The 21,824-nt window shown below is 41.3% G+C and overlaps 1 protein-coding gene across 1 annotated transcript in view; it reads left to right on the top strand.

Annotated features, from left to right (window-relative positions):
* Nucleotides 1-424: 424 nt before the first annotated feature.
* The window catches only part of grik5.S (glutamate receptor, ionotropic, kainate 5 S homeolog), a 119,237-nt gene continuing 97,837 nt past the window's right edge, over nt 425-21,824 (top strand). The window contains exon 1 of the mRNA XM_018228108.2: nt 425-1,370. The gene's annotated coding sequence lies outside the window, so the exon portion shown is untranslated. The remainder of the gene's footprint in view (nt 1,371-21,824) is intronic.

Here is a 21,824-nt window from a genome sequence, read left to right as displayed (position 1 = left end):
GGAGTGAGTCTTGAGCTGGGAGGGAGAGCGGAGGAAGTGGGTAGCAGAGGGGTTAGACAAAGAAAAGGGGAGACTGCACATCACTCCACAAACCGGCATCTCTGATTATGCAAAGTGTCTGTACCCTACTCTGGGTGCCCTCCCCTGACTCCCCATGCTCTCCCTCCTACTAAAATACACAGCACCTCTTCCTTCACTGCTGTCCCTGCATCCTCCTGTATCCAAGCACAGCATCCTCCCTGCCTACACACAGCATCATCTGGCAGCACTAGGCGCTTAGCTGCAAGCAGCACGGCAATCCCTCTCCTGCAGTTCTGGACCAGGGGCCCCTCTCTCTCTCACTCTATCTCTCTCTCTCTCTCCACCTCTCTGGTCTGGATATTCCATCTGCTCTTCCCTAGCCAAACTAAGGCTCTTCCCCTCTTTTCTTTTGGATCCTGAAGGGAACAGTTCTTTTCCTAAAGGCAAAGGGGGAGGCGAGGAGAAAAGAATAATTAACTCAGGACCCTGCATAACCGGCCTTCCCTCCTCCACCCTGGTTTACAAGACATTCCAATCATCAAGGCAATAACTCAGGACTCTCCAGTGATCACTCACTCATCTCTGTTTCTCAGGTCCATTCAATCCAACCCCATCTTTGGGATTTCACCAGTCATTCTCATTTGAGAATTTCATTGTATTATTTTCCTACTTATCACTGGATTCTACTCTCTCACTTTCACCCCATTTTGCTACTCTGTGTTCCTCTCTTGCAGATTCCTCCATTATTTTCCCTTCAGCCTCCACTCTATCAGGAGCCTTCGCTCTCCTCCATCTCTCTCCTGAGGGACCATCAGGATGTCCAATTTTAAGCTTCTCCGGTTTGCAGCCCTGCAATTCTCCAGTGTGACAATTACTGTGAGCTTCTCCTGATTGCTGCTTGAGGCTGGGGTGCTGGATTTGCTTCTTCTTCTCCCATTTGCCCCGTCACGTCAGCGGAAGCCCCCCTCTCCTGTGGGACTCTGTGCCTTAATGACATTACCCGTGTCTTGCCTAGGCTGGCTGGGGGGATAGAGAGTGTGAGCATCCTCTCCCCCCTAAAAGGACGTGATTGAGTTGGAATCCCCCACCCCTTCTTCGCGCCGTCTCCGGGAGACTGAGTAGGAATCGAGAGTAGGATTGTGTAAAGGGAGGTCAGGATGGCTTCCTTGCAGTTTGTCTTGAGGGGATCTTGGAAGGGGGTGTGATTCTCTCCCCCAACTACTCTCCGCACTCTGTGTCTCCCACTAGCTTTTCTTCAACCCCCCATTGGTGTGTGTGGGCTACTAAGAGATCAAGGAACAGAGCTCTCCCCAGCTGGCACCTCTCTCTTGCTGCATCTTCAGCTATCTGTGAGTACCTCTTTCTTTTTTTCTCCATGAGAGGGGGTTGCACACCCTTGATTTTGATGGTTGGGATTGTGGGGTGGGGAAGAAGCTCTTTCCTTGGAGGCCCCTTTAAATATGGCGGTGCAGGGGAAGCTCTGAGCACTGTCAGGTTTGGGTTTGAAGAAAAAAAGGGGGGAGTCTGAGAGGAGGGTGATACAGCTGCAACATGAGTGTGTGTGTTGGGGGGAGATTAGTAAAATGTTTGACTACCTTTGCATGCTTCCTTCATCTCTAACCCTACTGGAAGGCCCTGAGTTCTTGGGGTCTCTTGCTTCAGCCTGCTCCCACTCCTGTCATCTTGCGCATGCAGGCCTGCTCTTGTGTACAGTGGGAGAGTGACAGAGCACCGAGGCACCACTGACCTTAGGTTATCACATGAGAAGCTAGGAAACAATCATAACATATATTGGTTAATATTGTTGACAGTACAGTGTACATACAGGTATATGCATTGATCACTATGGGGGGCTGATTACAGCAATTTTTACAAAATTCACATGAAAGAAGATCTAATTGGATATATGTTCTTACTACAATTGGTTTTATTTTGTATAATCATATCAGTGTTCATCCAGGATGTGTATGTATACATTCTATATGTATTCTTGTATAGCTTGCTCTCTGCAGCTCCCTGTACTACAGATTGCTGGGACTTGTGGTTCAATAATATATGCAGTGTAAATGCACATTTGCACTATACATGCTGAAATACAAACTAATCTACATATACCATGAGTTACTCTTCAGTCTGTACTCAGTTCACTTACACAACATACAGAATCCTTACACAGTGCTTAATGAAGGCATGTATTCTTGCTTTCCACATACTATTCTGTACACAGTTACACAAGTGCATTGCATTTGCCAGTAGAACTGTTTAAGTAACATAGGGGCTACCTTGTTCAGTGCAGTTGCCAGTAGCAACCAATCAGCAGTTAGCTTTAAACACTATAGTAAAAGTAATAAAATGAGAGCAAAAATCAGATTGGTTAGTTGGGATAAGTTTACTTGAGCCCTATAGTTCATTGCTTTTTGCACACACTATTAGTACGGGTACCTACTGTACATCTCAGCTAATGTACCACTGCACACATACTAACTAGTGTACATGGCTCACACTACTATACTCACAAACAGATTTGTTCCTGATATGCTGTTTAGTCCGTTGCACATATTCTAACAATGGTGTATTGTACCAGCAAATCTCTATGGTGAATGGGCATGTACTACTAACGAGACGTGAATATACTTAAGTATAGACTGAACCAAATCTGGACACTAATTTGCATATTTAAATTTGACAAAAATAGACAAGAAACAAAAGACTGTTGCTTTCATTTGTCCCAAGCTTTAAAGTCACATGACCTTAAGGGTTCAGAATTGGTTGGCAGAACCCTAAAGATTTAGGCAGAACTGATCCTTTCATTGCATTCCTACATGTAGTTACTGTCCTCTAGAGCACTGTACCTGCCCTAATGCTAGTGTAATGCACATGCACGTACTAAACTAGTGTACTATCTCAACAGCTCTGTATGTATAGCGTACTGGGCATTTACTGCTTGCTCATGTATTGGTGCCCAGCAAGAGTTGTGCTGCAACATGTGACCCCCGGTATTTCATGGCTTTCAGATTCCCCTGTATATGTTAAATAACATAATAATTTAATATAATGTAGCCTCTCATTGCTACACAGTTGGAAAATTAATGTTTGATCCCAATGTTATTAATAGGGGAAAAAGATAAATATATAGGAAGGCCGGTATTTTTTTCTGGAAAAGGTGGCAACCCTACTCACTATATGGAAAATGTTGTCCAGAATTGCAATACACACCTGCTCACCAACATTAGTGCACACACTCTTATCTACTATATAATGCATTTGTACCTTTTTGTGGAAATTATAACACTTGCACCTTATTAACCAGCAGCAGTGAATGTGCTATAACTCTACTATTTAATGTAATGCACGTGTTCACCAATATGAACATATTTCTACCTACTCTATCATACTATAGTTATAGTCACACATATTCATCAACATTTATGCACTATGCCTACTGTACTTTATAATGTATGCTTACCTTTATATACCAACATTAGTGCACTGTACCTTGTCTACTATCAGTGTTGGACTGGGACACCAGGGGCCCACCCAAAAACCTTAGACCAGGGGCCCACCAAAAAACTATAGACCAGGGGTCACTCTCAGTACTATTATTATTATTATTCTCCTCATTCAACCATTATTCTCCTAGTCTCTTTTCTTTACATACTATAATATATTATTCCATCTATTTAGCCTCTTAAAGAAATAGGAAATGGCCATGAAATAGGCCAAATCTTTAGCAGCACCTGGGCCCACCGGGAGTTTTCCTGGTATCCCGGTGGGCCAGTCTGACACTATTAATGTACTAGACTCAGTATAATATATACTGTATATAATTCAATACCCACCTACTCCTCACTAACACTAAACCCATAATATAGTCCGCTAGAAATGTAGCCATCTCTCATAGTGCTTTGTACCAATATAAATGCGCAGTGTTATGCGTGGGAACTCAAAGTACAGCTTTGCGTCAACAAAATACGGTGTACAGAACACCTGTAAACCCTCTTCTTAACATAATTTATAAATCAATGTATTGCTGAAATTTAGATAAGTTATGAAATCCAATTTATCAGATTTTTTTAAATAAAAAAGTCAGACCAAACTAGAATCTACAATGTGACCTTATTTATTATTAAAAAAACACAGAGTTTTTTCCCCAATCGTGCGATTTTTTCGGGCTTTTTCCCAAAAAGCCAGAATTTTTCAGGTTTTTGCCCAAAAAGTCCGAAATAGTCTGAATTTTGGGCTAAATTCAGCACAGACCACAGAAACTTCCAAATAGGATAGGGACCTCTCCCATTGACCTATAAACAACCTCAGCAGGTCTGAGATGGCGGATTTTTGGATTCAGACTGTTTCCATCCTCGGGGTATAATAAATTTCGATTTTGATTGCTTTCCAATTAAAGAGTGGTTCATGTTCAAGTTAATTTTCGTTATGTTATAAAATGACGATTTTTAAGCACCCTCTCAATTTGTCTTTATTAATATTTTTTTTTTCATTTTTTTTAATTATTTGATATTTTCTTCTGTTTCTTTCCAGCTTTCAAATGGGGGTCACTGACCCCATCTAAAAACCAATGCTCAGTAAAGAGGCACATTTATTGCTATTGTTACTTTTTCATCATCTTTCAAGTAATGCCCTCTCTATTCATATTCTGGTCTCATATTCAGGGTAATTTGGACCTTACCTACCAAATTGCTGAAATTGCAAACTGGAGAGCTGCTGAATAAAAAGCTAAATAACTCAAATACCACAAAAATTAAAACCAATTGCAAATTATCTCAGAATATCACTCTCTACATGCTAAAAGAACAACCCATTGAAATAGTTCCATTAGTTGTTCCTATTTTGTACTATGATATTATGTTCTATAACTACTACGATCCTTCTTGTTGCCCCTCTTATTTTGTGGTGCTACAATAGCTCCTTCCTACTAGTCAATGGTGTAAAAGGATCAAAGGATGTCTGAGCTCTTTCAGTACCTCTATACAGTACAATACATTGTGTAGGTTCTTACTAGACTTGTCACCTCTATAGAGTGCACTTTATAAATACTTTATGTTAATATCCTTATATTACACTTGTGCGTTAGACACTTGAACCTGCAACCTGTGTGCATTTTACTTTCTTTGACTTCACCATACCAGTTTTTCTTCTGATTTCAACAAAATGTGCCTCTCAAATGAAATGATGACATGAGATTGGATAAAGGTATGGCTCAGGCAGATTTGGTTAGCAGAGAGTTTCACCATAAAGAATTGTGCACATGGCGCATGGGCAACAACCAACTAATACTCTTGGGAGGCTGTTTATGTCACCATTTCCAATGCTGAGCCCCATTGCCTAATTATCCACCTATTTAACAGCCTCTCTTCCCTTCCAGAGGTGTTTATAACTAAAGGCACTGGCTCTACAGCCAAGAAATAAATATGTGGTGTTACTCAGAGCTTGCTAGGTTCTCCCCACCCACAACTACTGGTATGTCTCCTACAGGCTCCGCTTTGTGCCGCTCTGCACATAAACACACTGATAGCAGTACTCAGCAAAAAGCTAATTAATACAAAGTAATCTGCACACAAATTCACTGCTTTCAGCAGTCCCTGCCAGAATCTACCTACATGCGGCATCCTGCAGATATAAGTGCTTGCTATATACTGATATACAGTTCCCTGCACATCAACACACTTCTGCCATTGCTCTGCAAAAAGATGCATAACTGTTGTGAAAGTAGCACTGCTTTGGTGCCTACTGAATCCTGCCAGGGATCATTGCTTTGCTCTTATTTACTGTGATCTTTCCCCTATATACAGGTTTCTTTACCTCCCTACACTGCTGTCTCTGCTATAAAGGAGCGGGCAGCCTTCTGTGCAGCATGGGGCTTGTGTAGAAACCTGCTGAGTCCAGTAATATACATTCATGTGTTTGATATTATTGTTCTAAAGTAGTGCACTGTGTTGCCATTCAGTCTCCATCACTAGCCAGTGGCAGACACAGGCTTTCTATAGAGTGGGCTGCCACATCCAGTTTGTACTAAAGGCTGTCACAATAAAACCTCTCTATCAAATGGACATATACAGTGATTTCAGAACTTTATAATTATCGTATAATTAATTATTTCCATTAGTTTTACTTGGGAAAGTTAATAGGACTGGGAGTAGTTAGCAGAATGTTAGTGAAGGGGAAGGGGTCCATATAATGATCCAGCACAGGGATTGAGCCTGTCTATAGTCGTTAAACTAATATTGTTATTATTCTCAATTTATAATCATGTAAAATAGATTATACAGCATTATAGAGCAGCTTACATGAAAGGCAGTAAACGCCCAGTATTCTCAAAGTGCAGTTCTAACTGACCTGATGTCCTTCAGCTGTTGCTGAACTATCTGTCCAAGGCTGTAGAGCAGGGGTGCCCAAAAGGTAGATCGGGATCTGCCAGTAGCTGGAGATCATTAGATCTCAAGACAGAATGCTAACAATTCTTTAATGTTGTTATGGAACAACATTACTAAAAGTAGACCCCCACTTTAGTAAAGTATGAGAGTTGTAAAATATTTTTTAATTCAAATAAAACTCGAAGGTTGATGGCACAACTTTTAGATTGTGGGCTCTAATGAGCAGGACCCTCTTTACCTTCTGTATTGGTCAGTATTTGCATGTGATCTGATTTATTGTGATGATGTGATCTGATGACAGTGCTGCAGAATATGTTGGTGCTTTTGGTGCTTTCACCCCCTGACATGCATATAAGCGCCTGCGCAAATGGGCGTTTGTCTGCAGGAATAGAGGTGAAAAACCTTACTGCGGGCCGGGGGTACTGCAAAGGACAATTGAGGAGAGTCCACAGGGGAGAGACGGGGACCGGACTAGGGGGTAGGAGGCAAAGAAGATATGGCCTGGCGCCCCTAGAGATTTGCACCCTAGTCACCTGCCTCTTTTGCCTACCGCTAGTTTCAGCCCTGGCGCTTTATAACTTTATGCTTGTTAATTAATAATAATAATAATAATAATAATAATAATAATAATGACATCCCTGCTTCTAAAGGTTACCTTGGAGTGTTGTGACCTATGCGATAGGATAAGGGAAGGGAGGATCCATTATGCCATAGAAATGGTTACTACTAACAGTCTGGAGTGGATTAATGCACAGGCTACCCTAGGCTACAGCCTAGGGACCCAGTGTAATCAGGCGCCCATCTAGCTTTTTTTCAATTATTATTTCTATTTTCTTTTGATATTTATTTGCCCTGCTGGGTCCAGTTGGGCGCACCTGCTTGGAGAAAGATGCAGGCAAGGTGTGTTCATGCGTGCACCCAGATGCATGCAGATCCAGTGATGTCCCTGGTGTGCCGAATCCAACCTGGAGTAGAGAACTCCGGTGCAGGTGTGCAGGCCTGCATTTGTGGAAAGGCTACCAAGGCCCGGGCCTAGGGCAGCAGGATTTTAGGGGGCGGCATGCTGCCCAACCACACCCACATTGGTTCAGAAACACTGGAGATGCGCAGGAGATAAAATAGTTTTTTAAATTTCCTGAGTGTCAATCCCCATTTTTCAGGTCCCGATAATGAAAATTTTCGCGAATAAAAAAGAGGGGACAGGGGCGACGAACGTCAACGGGCCAAGGGTTGCCTGCTATGTAAACCCGGTCCTGCACGTGTGCCTTAATCTGAAGTAACCTAGATGGGGATGCCTGTGTGGATGTAGCCTAGGGGCCCTCATGTCATTAATCATGAATCCACCACTGCAAACAGTTTCATGTATAAGATTTGTTTTGGTAATCATTGTCCATTCTTACTTCAATACACAGTATGTTCTCATATCCCATGAGCTGGGCTGGTTCGTTTATGCTTCTTAGGAATTAAACATTCAAATCAATGGGAGAGAACAGAGGGTGATTTGGGAGTGCTTCAAGAAACACGCTCAGTCTGTCCTGTGTGTGTCATAGGCCTAAAGTGCTGTACTCACGTAAAGAATAAACTCATGGTACAATATAGAATTTATAATAGTTCCCCATATTAGTGCACTGATGCTAGAGGAACAGCAAGGACTGGCTGCTTCTTCCCTCGCAGTGCCTCATGGCATCTGTAGTCATCTTCAACTCGTTGTTTTCATTGAGAAAATGGCTCCAAACGAGGGATGAGGAGCTTGTCTGCTGCATTCATGAGGTTTGTAGTCTTCTCACACGCGCCAGTGTTGAAAGGCAACACGATTTTGAAACATTTAGTAGCAGCACTGTGAGCTCCCAGTGATGACATCTCTGGAGGTTTGAAGTTCTAACATTGCAATGTGAAGACCTGTATACATTTATAAGGGTGTTCCTTGACCTGCATTATCAACTATATATAAATATGTGTGTATGTGTATAAGTATATGTGCTATATGCTTATATCTTCATTTGTAAAGTTGGTTATTTATAAATAAGAAATCCCATGTACACATGACTGTGCATGTTAATTCTGTACTTGACAAGGCCATACTGTGAATTGATTCCCTATCCTTAAGGGCTCACAGAAATTCTACAGTTGTCTGATGTACACAGGGTGCCCTATGCGTACAGACGCGGTCATTTGCATATGCACAGTTCTCTCGCTGTGTACATAGGTGAGAGATGTGGATACAGACACTGACACCTCTATACAAATATAAAGGGTTGTGCATAGCGTATTCAGGTGCAAACATAAAGATTAAAAGTTCAAAGTATTTTCCAGAAATTATGACTTAAATGAGAAGGAAAGGCGAAACTTGGGGATGCCAAAAGTTAGTATTTACTTACTCCTTTCAGCAGAAAAGAGCACCGGCCCAGGATTCTTCAAGCGAGCAGCACGGAACGATCAGCTTCCAGCTTCTTTTTTCTTTGTGTGGGTGTGCATGCGTAGTAGTGCGAAAGAAACAGAACTTTAACGAAGAAGTCGGCTATCATTTGGATATTATTCGGATATCGAATGATGTTGGATATCATTCTACTGCGCATGTGTCTGCCCCAGGAAATTTGAAGAAAGAAGAAGAAGGAAGCCGATCGCTCCGTGTTGCTCGCTGGAAGAAACCTGGACCAGTGCAATTTTCTCCTGATAGGAGCACCAGCCCCGGGTATGAGGTAAGTAGATATAATACACAAAAGCCATGAATATCTTGTAAATTATATAGTGAATAAAGTACCCCCTCTTGTAAAATATAGGGATCTTATAAGTTACCGAGGAGTTTCATGACCATATAAAAACACGAGGCCAAAGGCCGAGTGTTTTTATACAGGTCATGGAACTCCAAGGTAACTTCTAATATCCTCATATTTTGCAACTGGGGGTACTTTATTTATTATAATACACAAGTTTCAGTGAGTCATGTGACAAAAATGACATCAGTACTCACCGTTTATAACTGATGACTCACGGTTTATAAGGAAATAATTTAGAAGATATTCATGGCTTTTGTGTATTATATCCTTATAAACGGTGAGTAGCAATGTCATCAGTTATAAATGGACAGTAATGATTAGTGATGGGCGAATTTGCGCCATTTCGCGAAAAATTTGCGAAATGTTTTTTTGACGCCGGCGCCCGTTTTTGACGCCAGCGAATTTTTGCCGCAAATTTTCGTGGGCGTTTCGCGGGCGGCGAATCACACAAATTCGCCGGTAATTAATTTGCCCATCACTAGTAATGATGTCATTTTTGTCATGACTCACTAAAACCTGTGTATTATAATAAATAAAGTACTCCTTGTTGGAAAATATGACGATATTAGAAGTAGCCTTGGAGTATTTACTATATAATCATTTGGGGGTGCCAAACTTTTGGCACCCCCAATTAAATATGCCTTTCCTTCACCCTTAACAAGAAACCTTAAGTGCTTACAGTATTTGTTTCTGCATGTTTATCGTATTTATGTGTGTACCTGTAACTATCCAACTTTCATAGACATCATACAAAACAACCCTAGTGTTCATCAGTATCGTTAAAGGGGTGGTTTACCTTTAAGTTAGCTTTAAGTGTGTTAGTGTGTTATTCTAAGAAATATTTCAGTTGATATTCATTATTTATTTTTTTATAGTTTTTTAAAATTATTTGCCTTTTTCTTCTGACACTTCCCAGCTTTCAAATGGGGGGGGGGGTCACTGACCCCATCTAAAAAAAAACAAATGATCTGTAAAGCTACAAATGTATTGTCATTGCTACTTTTATTTACTTATCTTTCTATACAGGTCCTCTCCTATTTAGATTCTAGTCTCTTATTTAATTCAGTGCATGGTTGTTAGGGTAATTCAGACTGAATTTGCAAACTGGAGAGCTGCTGAATAAAAAGCTAAATAACTCAAAAACCACAAATGATAAAAATTAAAACCAATGGGAAATTGTCTCAGAATATGACTCTCTACATCATACTAAAAGTTAATGCAAAGAATGTAAGGCCTTTACTGTCTTATCCCAACCCCCGCCCAACCAATCCACCTCTATTTATAGACCCGCCCCTGGTCACCCAAACCCAAACCTGACAATCCTGTGGGTCTTGGGTGACCAGCACGTCGTTAATGGAAAGCAACATAGCAGTGGTTATTTCTGTGTAGTACAGTTATAAAATCTAGAAACCCGCATCCAGAAAGCACTGAATAAGGCAAGGGCACCTCCGATTGGATCAGATTTATTAAAGAGCAGATTGTGTTTTTTTGTGAAAATTCACCAAAAAGACAATTCGCAGCCACTTCGCCAGTTAACTAAAAGGCGAGTAACACACTTCGCTAGTGAAAAACCTTAGAGAACTTTTGTACCATTTTGCCAGGAGAATTTTCGCTCAGGCGAACAAGAGAATATCCGCTTATTTAAAAAGTTTCTATTCGTTACCCTTTTCGCCAAAATCTATTTCGGCAGGTTCAGGCTGGCAAACTTCCATCATAATGATAGAGCAGCCACTTTTAAATCTCATTAGCAACCTTTCCATGTTAGCCTACCCCATGTCTCTCATCCTAACTGTGTGTGGCAATGTGGAGTGGGACATCCCAGGCACGTAGTAACCTCATTGTTTATTGGAAGGAAGATTTATGGATTTTGAATCTCTTGTACTGTGGTATTGCTTGGATTGAAAGCTTGGATGCCCTTTACATAGAGAGTTATGGATATGCTGATATTAGTGTACATGTGCACTCTGTGACTCCCTTCTGTTGTTTCCTCTGTCTCCCTTGCAGCATTCTTGATTCTTGTACTACTGAAAACCCAACAGAGACAGCTTACTTTCATGTAGACTTATGCTGCTAATGATCACCAGTCTGGCACAACATTGACCACTGTTAGCACCCATGACAAACTGAATTTTAAATGGCAATACATTCAGGATTTGGACAGATTTAGAGTTACCTGCAGTAAATTGAGCACAGTGACTTTGTAGCACAGCACATGACCCCTCCAATGGCCTTTGAGGCAACCCCTGTGTCTAATACTATTAATTTGTTTGTATTAGAAATAACAGAGGAGGAAGTAGGAAAGGAAATTGATAAGCAACCAAAGAAAAAGACTCCTGGACCAGATGGGTTCACAGCGGAGTTCTATATCACTTTTAAGGAAGCTCTGGTTCCATTGTTACCCCAAGTTTTTAATGCCTGTCTAATAGAGAAACATCATGCAGTCATCATCCATGTCCTCCAAATCCTCCTCTTTAGTTCTGATATTGAAGGGGAAGGATTTGAGGCACATTGAGAATTGGAGGCTGATTGTCTTTTTCAATTGTGACAGAAAGATTCTGGCTAAGATTCTTTCACAAAGGTTAGGTGCAGTGGCAGATACTTTTCTCTCTGCATCTCAGTACTGTTTGTTAGAAGGGTGGAAAATCTTTGGTGCGTTTCATTCACTAAGGGAAGCATTGGAGAGGAGTAAAGCACGGCAGTGGGGTAAATACTTTCTGTTTTTGGATTAGGCAAAATAATTTATTCCATGGATTAGAGTTTTGTATGACGGAGCAAAGAGCTTCCCGCTGATTAACGGTTGGAAAGGTGAGGATTTTTTGGTGAGAGCTGGTGTGAGAGACGGATGTCCTTTGAGTCCATTCCTGTATGTTTTTTCTTTAGATCTGTTTCTAAAGAGACTGAAGGATTGTGGGTTTGAGGGATTGCCTTTTCCATTGGGGTGATCCTTTAGGTCTCTTTCGTACGTGGATGATGTCACTCTGATAATATCAAAACCTGAGGAGGAGGAAAGGTTTTTCTTCAAAAGTTACTCTAAGGTCTCGGATCAACCAGGAAAAGTTGGAAGTTTTTTCAACTTAAAAGGGGGAACCAAGTTTTAAACTTGAGAAATTCCAAGTGGCCTCAGGTTTTGTTAGAATTCTGGGGATTAAATTCAGAAAAACCTCACTAAGGCAAATTGGGAAGGCAGACTAAATGCTAGTCTAGCAAAGGTTCAGTGGTTGAAATCATGGAAGCTGACCTATACAGAAAAGATTGACATTATTACAACTTTCCTGGTTTCACTTTTTCTCTTTGTTTCATACGTTTTTCTGTTGCCAGAGTCTCTCTATGCCCAGATCCAGAGCCTGTTCTTCCAAATACTTTGGGGGAGTAGGCGCAACCCAGTAAAAAGAGGGATCACTTTCCTGCATTTTTCTTAAGTTTAACTTTGGAGGGGTGGTGCAGGGGAAGGAGTCTCTGTGGGAAATTAGTGTTAGAGAATGGGCATTGCCTTTTATCCAGGACTGGAATTTAAGGTACTTAAATGTTGTGGATAGAATGTCCTTGGGGTTATAAAGTTGAAGAATCTCAAGAGCATTTTTTGTTGGAATGCCCAGTCTCATGTTCATTAAAAAATTCGTTTAACGAATTTGGATTTTTCAGAATTCTCATATGGAGTTATCAAAGGTCAGAGAGTCAGTGACAGAGACAGAGCAACTCTGTATATTATTATAGCTGTAATATGTTACCACCTATTGCAGATGAGATGTAGAATGGCTACCAGTCGAACTAGTCTATCAATTGAGACAATTACAGAAATCATCATGTAGAGATATTGCATTTATCAAAACAAAAGAATGTGAATTTTCTGAATCTTACAAAAAAAATGTCTTTCTGATGTTTGTTTGATCTTTGCTTTTTTGTTTTGATACGCATTTATTGTAATTTGAACAATTTTAATGAAATTCCCTCCAATTGCCTTGCAAAAAATGCACAGATTTTTACATTTTGACATTGCTTTTCCAAACAGTACCATGGTTAGCTCCCTTCATTGATATTGATGCCAAACATGCAGCCCCTAACACTGTTGAAGTATATGCAGGGTCAGTCTGGGCTGGCCGGCCCTCATTGGTCAAGCTTATCCAGATCAACTCCCCCAACCAGCTACTTCCAGTTTAAAGAAGGTGGCATACTGGCTAATTTTTGCCAGAAAAACACAATTCACCCTTTAGTAACGCAACGCCATACTCTATGGGCATCATTTCTGCAGCGAAACAAGGTGAAAAAAATGCACCCATCCCTCCCTAAAAGTACATATTTTAGGATGCTGCCTCACATTTTTTGGTGTAATTGTACTTTTTATATGGGAATGCATATGCGGGAGTGCATTTATGGGGCAGATTTACTAGAGGGCAAAGTGGCTAACGCTAGCGACTTTCCGCCAGAAATCCCATCCGCAGGGACATCGCCAATTCACTTACAGGGGCAGACGACAATTGGCTAGTGAAAGAGACCGTTGCTATTGTTTGTTTGCACTCTATCACCAGGTGACTTTTCGCTCCGCAAATTACCTCTTTCGCCAGAGTTTCTGTCTACACCTCAGACCAGGCGAACTGCTGAAACGAAGCTACATCTTCCTCAAACTGACAGTGACATCATATCCGTTTTCATAAAAAGTGTAAAAAAAAAAACGTGATAAAAAGTGGCCACTTCAAGCATGCACATCATCTCTAAAAAAGATGTGTAAATGACTTTTATGCGCCTCCCCTATTCAAACTGACCTAAGCATAAGATTACTAGTGAATTTTCGCTAGGCACAAATGAACGCTAGCGAATCTTGGCAATGAAATGCTTGCGCTGAAGAAGTATCGCTAGTGAAAAGTCGCCAGCGTTGTGAATTAGTTAATTGGTAATGAATTTGCACCTGGCAAAGTCGTCTCTGGTGACAATTTTCCCTTTATTGAATCTGCCCCAATGGCTGCTTCTTCAAAAGTGAATCAGCACTGCAATCATGGAAGCCAAGCATCACCATGTACACTCCATTGTATTTATCCAACTGTGTACTGATTTTAGTTGATACATATATATATCAACGTATTAGAGGGTTTTACATTCCACAAACACATTTAGATGTAACAGGTGGATGGGTCAGTGTCTGCCTTAATTTACATTGGTTCCAGAACCCGGCAAGGGGTCCAACTCCCAGCAACTTCTGGTAGGCAATATAATTAGACTCTTTATCTTCAGGTGGGGCCCCCGCTTATGGTATGGAGGAAGGGATTGCCACTCTCGTATAAGCACAAAGTATTCACTCTTGAAAAAAATATTTTGGGCTCCAGTGGTTCTTTAAAACAGCAGAGCAATTTATTGAACTGATGGTACACTTCTCAATAGTCAATCACATATTCAAGGTGAATGCTCAGATGGTACACTCCACGAACAAGTCGTAGCAGCAGTTCATTTACACAAATATATTACTCACAGATACTGTCTGATCTATTGTTAGTCAGCTTTTGCGATTGAGTGGCCTTGTCTGCCTTTGGTGCACAATCCTCATTGGTTTTACGCTCCAAGGATCTCTCTATCCCTGGGCCTAACTAACCACCTGAGTCCCTAACCTGGCAGCCTTGTCACTTCAGGGTGCTAAACCTTCACTAAACTCCTCGTTGGAGCCTTAGCTGCTCACTAACTTTCCTGAACCTATCTGTCACTCCTATAGTGACCTATTAAACTTTCTGACCTGACACTTGCTTGCTCCTATACTGAGGCCTATATCCACCTCAGGCCCTCCCAGCCATACACCACCTCCTCCAGCGAGTGGGTGCACCAGAAAGTGAGAGGCCAAACACATGGGAGCATCCCTTTTTATAACCTCTGGGAACTACTCCTGCTAATCCCTGTCCCCTCTGGAAAAAAGAACCCAGGTTAGCTAGCTAACACATTCCCTGGGGCATAGAAAAACACTCCTACATGGAAATTCAGTTACTCTCCATCACTTACATATTTTACTGCATGCTGAAAGCTGAAGGCTTGGCATAAGGGCACTGGCTAAGTTGAGACACCTCACCTGGACACTGCTGTGCCCTCCCAGTTCCAGGTCATGTGGCAATTGCTTATTAATGATAATCTTCTAGCCTGTGAATGCAATGTCAAGGTCCCGGTAATTCGTGTTTCAAATCAATTCAGGGGCAATTTGGAGTGTTTTGCCACCTGCCTATAACATAAGGCCCTTAATGAAATGTTAAAGGGGATTTCCACTCTCAAAGAATGTGTCATCACCCTTAAAAGCTGCCTTCTGGCTGCATACATAAGAAAACCAGGTTCCTAATGAATAAGTCATCTAATGTTCAAGGAAAGCTCAAGAAAGGTCTTATAGGGCTTGAATAAGAGACAAGTACTCTCATTGGATACTGCTGTGGTGGAACTCTGCTTTTATAGTAGCTGTACAGCTTCCGCTAAGGAACCCAGACTCCACCAATATATCACTGCTATATTACAGTCTAAAGTCCATTCCAAAGATCCCTTGGGAAAACTCTACAAACAAGCTCTGATGACTTTTGCAGGAGCTTTTTACCTGGATTGCTTCAGCAAGGAAATATAGTGTCTCCATTTACTTTCAATGGCGGAGTTGGCCCAGAGATTACTAATGAGCCACAATCACCAGTTACCAAACCTGGGGTCATCCAGCTGATGCTCATAGGGGTAGTTCAGTAGTTGCTATGATGTAAGCAGAAGTATTATAAGACCATTTGTCATTTTCATGACATTTCTCATTTTTTGTGTTTGTTCTATTTTTTTTTTGCATCCCTCAGGCTTGGAAATTTAACTACTATCTCGTTGCTAGGGCATAATTACCCTTGCTATGGGGCACCAGTTTGGAAGTCAGAATGAAAGATAAATAGCAGAACCTGAAAGAACAGATATGCAGTAAAAACTAAGAATAGCAATAATTGCGAACCCTTGCAGGTAATTTGTTTATTTTGGTTGCCAGGGTCAGTGACCCTAGCCAACAGAAAGCAGGTTGGGAAAAGGCAGAAACAGGAATGCTAATAAATCAAAAAAAAACATGCAAAATCAACCCTGAATCCCAAATGAAAGGTAGCATAGGATATGTCCAGCTATACGATAATAACATTTAATTTAAAGGAGAAGGAAAACCAAGGTTACTGATAATAGCAATTTTTTAGGCCTCCCCCAGTAACTATAGTCATTTACTTTCTACCCAAGGTTGGATCTCCTCCTTTAAAAAAATGCACCAGCCCAGGGCACTTTCCAGTAGGATGGTACAATGCCATTTTCATTATTTGTACCCTGGTGTTCCTTGTGGTTACATGTAATTACAGTAAAGACCGGGACATCACTCTACTGAACATACTGTTTGTCTGCCGAAGGTGGCCCAATGGAAACCTGTAAGAAGATGATAGTTTCGTGCTCTGATAAAAAGTACCCTTGGCTGTACTCTTTTTTCAAAGAAGAGTATATTGGTCAAAGACAAGGTTGGGTGTCTAACAAATTCCCACACATCCCCTTTATTAAGAAAGCTCATATTAAGAAAGCACCATCAGACAATCAAGAGTCATAATGAAGCACAGTTCCCCAAATCATTCTGCATTTAACAGCATATAATGTTATTATGTCACAGCAAGTCAGAACATGTTAGGAGATATCAGTGCCTGCTGGCTTGCACCCTTCCACCTTACCTCCTTTTATTACACGTCAGGCTATTCCAGATCATGTCACACGGTATCAGCGCACATCACCAATTATAATATTGTACCACGGCGCGTCTCACTAAATTACTGCCTGTTACCCACTGTCACAATGTATCATCCATTGTCCCAATATATACATGTAGCAGTCTCTAATATTTGTTACCAGCTCATCTACAAGAGAGCAGTGCAATGTGGTTGGGGAACACTCTTCTGTGCCCCAAAAGGAAAACAATATTTTTGTTAGATTAAATAATTACCCAAATGGCTCTCAGTATGAAAATAGAGGGATAACATTTTGTCTAATGCAAAAAATAGGGGTGTTTTATAGACCACTGGGCAGTAGTGCAAGAGCACAAAGGGACACAAAAACGGATTGCAGGGGAAGCAGGACAACCCTGATCAGGGGACATAGTAAATGACCCAATAGTCATAGCTGAAAGGTATAGCTGACCTTGATATTAACATTTAGTATCCTGCGGATCAGCTTTCTGGGTCACACTGATGCTAAAAACCAGGCAGTGGTTTGATTGGCAGGCTGGAAGATGAACAGGAGAGGGTGTGAGTAGAATGAGAATGGTTTTAACCCCCAGATTAATTTTTATAATATCAGCCTGAAGGAAGGCAGAACTGAAAGGCGAACAGCTCAAAAGTCACGAGAAATAAAATATGAAGCCCAAGTGTAATTCGTCTCACAATATCACCACTGACTGTGCTGGTTTCTTTGCAGCCATGTTTGTTTCTGAGTTATAGCTCAGCCACGGTTAAAGCTGTAGGCAGAGGGAATGTTATTTGTTCTTTATAGGAAGGCTTTTTCTGCCAAATGGACTAGTGAGGGCAGAAACAATGACAAGCCAAGGAAGACATAAAGGGAAACTTACAAAATCTCATGTACCTCTATCTTAGATGCTGAAATATGTAACCAGTGTTCCTGTAAGCTCTTTATTGGATTTCTAAATCCCCCTGCTCTGCTGTTACCTTAGAAGGAAGAGATTAGGTTTTGCAGACAGTCCGGTCGCTTTCACCGCTTGAGGCTTGGAGGGGAGAATTTCAAAATGAATAAAAACACACGCCAGCCTGTGTGCCATAGCCTGGTACGAGGTGGGGATTCCCAAGCCTTTATTGTAGGAGCTGCTTAAATTTAATGTCAAGCTGAACACGGCCCTTTAAACTGGATGCTCCAGTAGTTACAAACTCTGCTGGATAATCCCTTAAATAGGATTTAAACAATGCGACTTTATCAAGAGCGGCAATTATCTGCTTCCAGCCCAGTGCCCATAACAGCGTGGTCATAGGGACTGATCCGCTATTAAATGACACATGGTACGCGGTACATTCAGGGCTTAAAGGAGAACTAAAGATCAACCAATAATTAGGCTAGAAACGCTACATGTTATGTATTTAGCTTCTGCACCAGCTCAAATCTACCACCGCCCCATAGCAGGGAAGATCTGAGCCTCCAATGATGCTCCTCATAATCTTTTCCACTAATTTACAGTCCATGCTCTGGGCTGCTTACAGTTACCTGAACTTAAAGGAGAACTAAGCCACCTCCCCTCTCTCTCTCTCCCCACTCCCCCCTAAATGCTGATGGGAGCATGCGCAGATCAAGCAGATTCCTGACTAGGCCCAACTGTCCATACTTCCACAGTCTTCGTATCGGTGAAGAGTCCCGGAAGAATACGAAAGGGCAGAAGAGGGTGCTTGGGAACTCTGCTGCACTGCTCTGCATTTCAGGGTCAGTTTTTTCTTTAGGTGTGGGGAGAGAGAGGGGAGGTGGGCAATGGCAGGCAGTTAAAGGGTTGGTTCACCTTCAAACAACTAGTTGTTTTCAGATAGATCACCAGAAATAATGACTTTTTCCAATGACTTTCTATTTTCTATGTGTGACCGTTTTTCTAATATTGAAGTGTAAAGTGTCATTTTTCACCTCCTGAAGCAGCTCTGGGGGGGGGGGTCGCCGACCCTGTAAACTGTTCTAAATGGATACATTTAGCTGATACATTTCTTATCTTTGTCCCTGCTGAGCAGAATCTCTGGGTTTCATTAAAGGCAGCTGTTAGAATTGATACAATAGTTGTTAATACTCTAGAGATGCTGCTGAGAAATGTATCAACTAAATGTTGCAAAATTGTAACAGTTTAGAGTCTGCACCTGAATTACTGAGCTGTCAGACTCAAACACCAGAGACAGGGACATTCACCGTTAAACTTAGATTTTGGAAAAACAGTAAAAAATAAATAATGGAAAGTAACTGAAAAAAAGTCTTTATTTCTGGGGAACAATCTGAAAACAACTGAATTGAAAAAAGTGTTTAGAAGGTGAACAACCTCTTTAAGGGAGGCTTTTGTTACTTTGGGGGCTTTAGTTCTCCTTTAAGGACTGACTCACAATATACAGTTTCTATAAACAATATAAAAGTCTTGGTACAACTCTGATTAGTAAAAATTTTGAATTCACATTACATGACAATATGGAGACCCTGCATATGTCATCAAAATTGACTAATAATCAGCCCTCTAGCATCAGCTCACTTTAGTTTGTGCTTATGTGTTAATGATTTCCCAAAACCCCTAAGCTTCACTTCTCAACTGCAGCCCAGGGTACACTGAGCATGAAAGTGCAATTGACAAAAAGAAATACAAGGTGGGAAGCTTCTGTGGACAACTTTGAAGACCTGAATCATGACTGTTACAGAGCTGCTGAGAACCTCTGAGCCAGTACAGTAACTTCATTAAATAAAATACAGCATTTATATACTTATTCTATTTTTGGCTTTATGTCTTCTTTAAACACTCATAATCTGAATTTACGCAGGAGTAGGCCAGTGTCTATACTTTACCTGCTGTCCCATAACCACACTCCTTTCCCAGAGACTATTATGCCACTGTTACTATAGGCACCATCTCTCCCTACTATACCTGCTATCCCACAGTCACACTCCCTTCCCAGAGACTATTATCCCACTGCTACTATAGGCACAATCTCTCCCTACTATACCTGCTATCCCACAGTCACACTCCCTTCCCAGAGACTATTATACACTGTTACTATAGGCACCATCTCTCCCTACTATACCTGCTATCCCACAGTCACACTCCCTTCCCAGAGACTATTATCCCACTGTTACTATAGGCACAATCTCTCCCTACTATACCTGCTATCCCACAGCCACAGTCCCTTCCCAGAGACTATTATGCCACTGTTACTATAGGCACCATCTCTCCGTACTATACCTGCTATCCCACAGCAACAGTCCCTTCTCAGATATAATTATACCACTGTTACTATAGGCACAATCTCTCCCTACTATACCTGCTATCCCATAGTCACACTCCCTTCCCAGAGACTATTATCCCACTATTATTATAGGCACCATCTCTCCCTACTATACCTGCTATCCCACAGTCACACTCCCTTCCCAGAGACTATTATCCACTGTTACTATAGGCACCACCTCTCCCTACTATACCTGCTATCCCACAGTCACACTCCCTTCCCAGAGACTATTATCCACTGTTACTATAGACACCATCTCTCCCTACTATACCTGCTATCCCACAGTCACACTCCCTTCCCAGAGACTATTATCCCACTGTTACTATAGACACCATCTCTCCCTACTATACCTGCTATCCCACAGCCACAGTCCTTTCCCAGAGACTATTATGCTTCTTCAGGCAACAACTCTCCCTATTATTCTTGCTATTACTACACCTGATATATAAGATAATATTTGTGTGATTGGCTAGTAAACAGGGTCTACATTGGCCCCTACTGTGATCCAGTTCTCTTCATGGATTGCAAGTGTTTTGAATTATACTACATAACCAATTCCCCCACCTACACACAGTAATACTTGTAATATTAGATTGGAACGGAGTGCTCAAATGAGAGTGCTCTGAAGATAGTCTCCCATGGCTTATTGTGCTCACTCAGGGAGTAATAGCAATGTTAGACTTGGGAAACACTCATTTGTTTGAGTGGGGCTACACTTCAGGTCGACCTGAAGGAAAAGACCTGTAATTCTTAGGCTGCTTTCTAGGGCTCTTTAGCTTAGATTTGCTAAAAGCTTTTTGGGGGGTTAGGGGAATGTGATTCAGATAAAAAAACACTTATTTTTTTCAGCTGAATTAATCAGCAGTTTCATCCCAGCGTTGGCATAGACAGTATAGGAAGCTAATCGGATTTTTAGGATACTGTAATAAAAAGCGTTAGTAATTAGCCAGACGCTCTGTTCTATTGCCAGCAACTGAGCTTCATCTCCTATATAAGAGTTTCAGATCCAGGGGGAACAGGTAGATAAAATTACAAAGGACAGATTATATTGAGTAAAGCTAATCCTACCCAGGCTGACATTAGCTGCCAGCTCAGCCATTCCAGACTGAATCAGCAGCTTATTGTATGAGGTCACAATGATGGCGTGCCAGACTGATATCTACTAATTGGCCACATTCCTAGAACGTACCAAGATTCTCTTGACCAAGGACAGAATACTATTGATGCAGTTCTGGGTCTATATAGTCCCCTGCTTTATTCTGATTATTTTCCTGTGGGTCAGTTAAATATAACCCATCATTTATGTGGCCACATCGGGCAAACTTTGGCTTGTTTGGTGCAGCAGGTTGGACATTCATGATTTATATACCCTGCAGTTGCAGGAGGCTAACCATGCTGTATTACCAGAGCCCCCTCTCCTTTAACTCTAGCACTGTTCATATCTCCAGCTGTTGAGCTGCAACTCCCAGCATCCCTTCTAAAGCCCTAAAATGAACCTTTAGTATGATGGACACTTCTGAGTTAATTTGTAATTAATTCCCTTTTTACTACTACATTTTTTAAACTAAATTATAAACCATTTTATTTCTCAGCTCTACAGCACGGAGTTTATATTGGTATCTGCTTGCTTCTGTTCTGCATGAATTTGGTGTTACTTGATTTATGAAAAT

This window comes from Xenopus laevis, chromosome 7S (genome assembly GCF_017654675.1).
Source record: "Xenopus laevis strain J_2021 chromosome 7S, Xenopus_laevis_v10.1, whole genome shotgun sequence".
Lineage (NCBI taxonomy): Eukaryota > Metazoa > Chordata > Amphibia > Anura > Pipidae > Xenopus > Xenopus laevis.
Note: the sequence above shows the minus strand (reverse complement) of the source record. Positions and strands in the feature narration are given on the sequence as shown.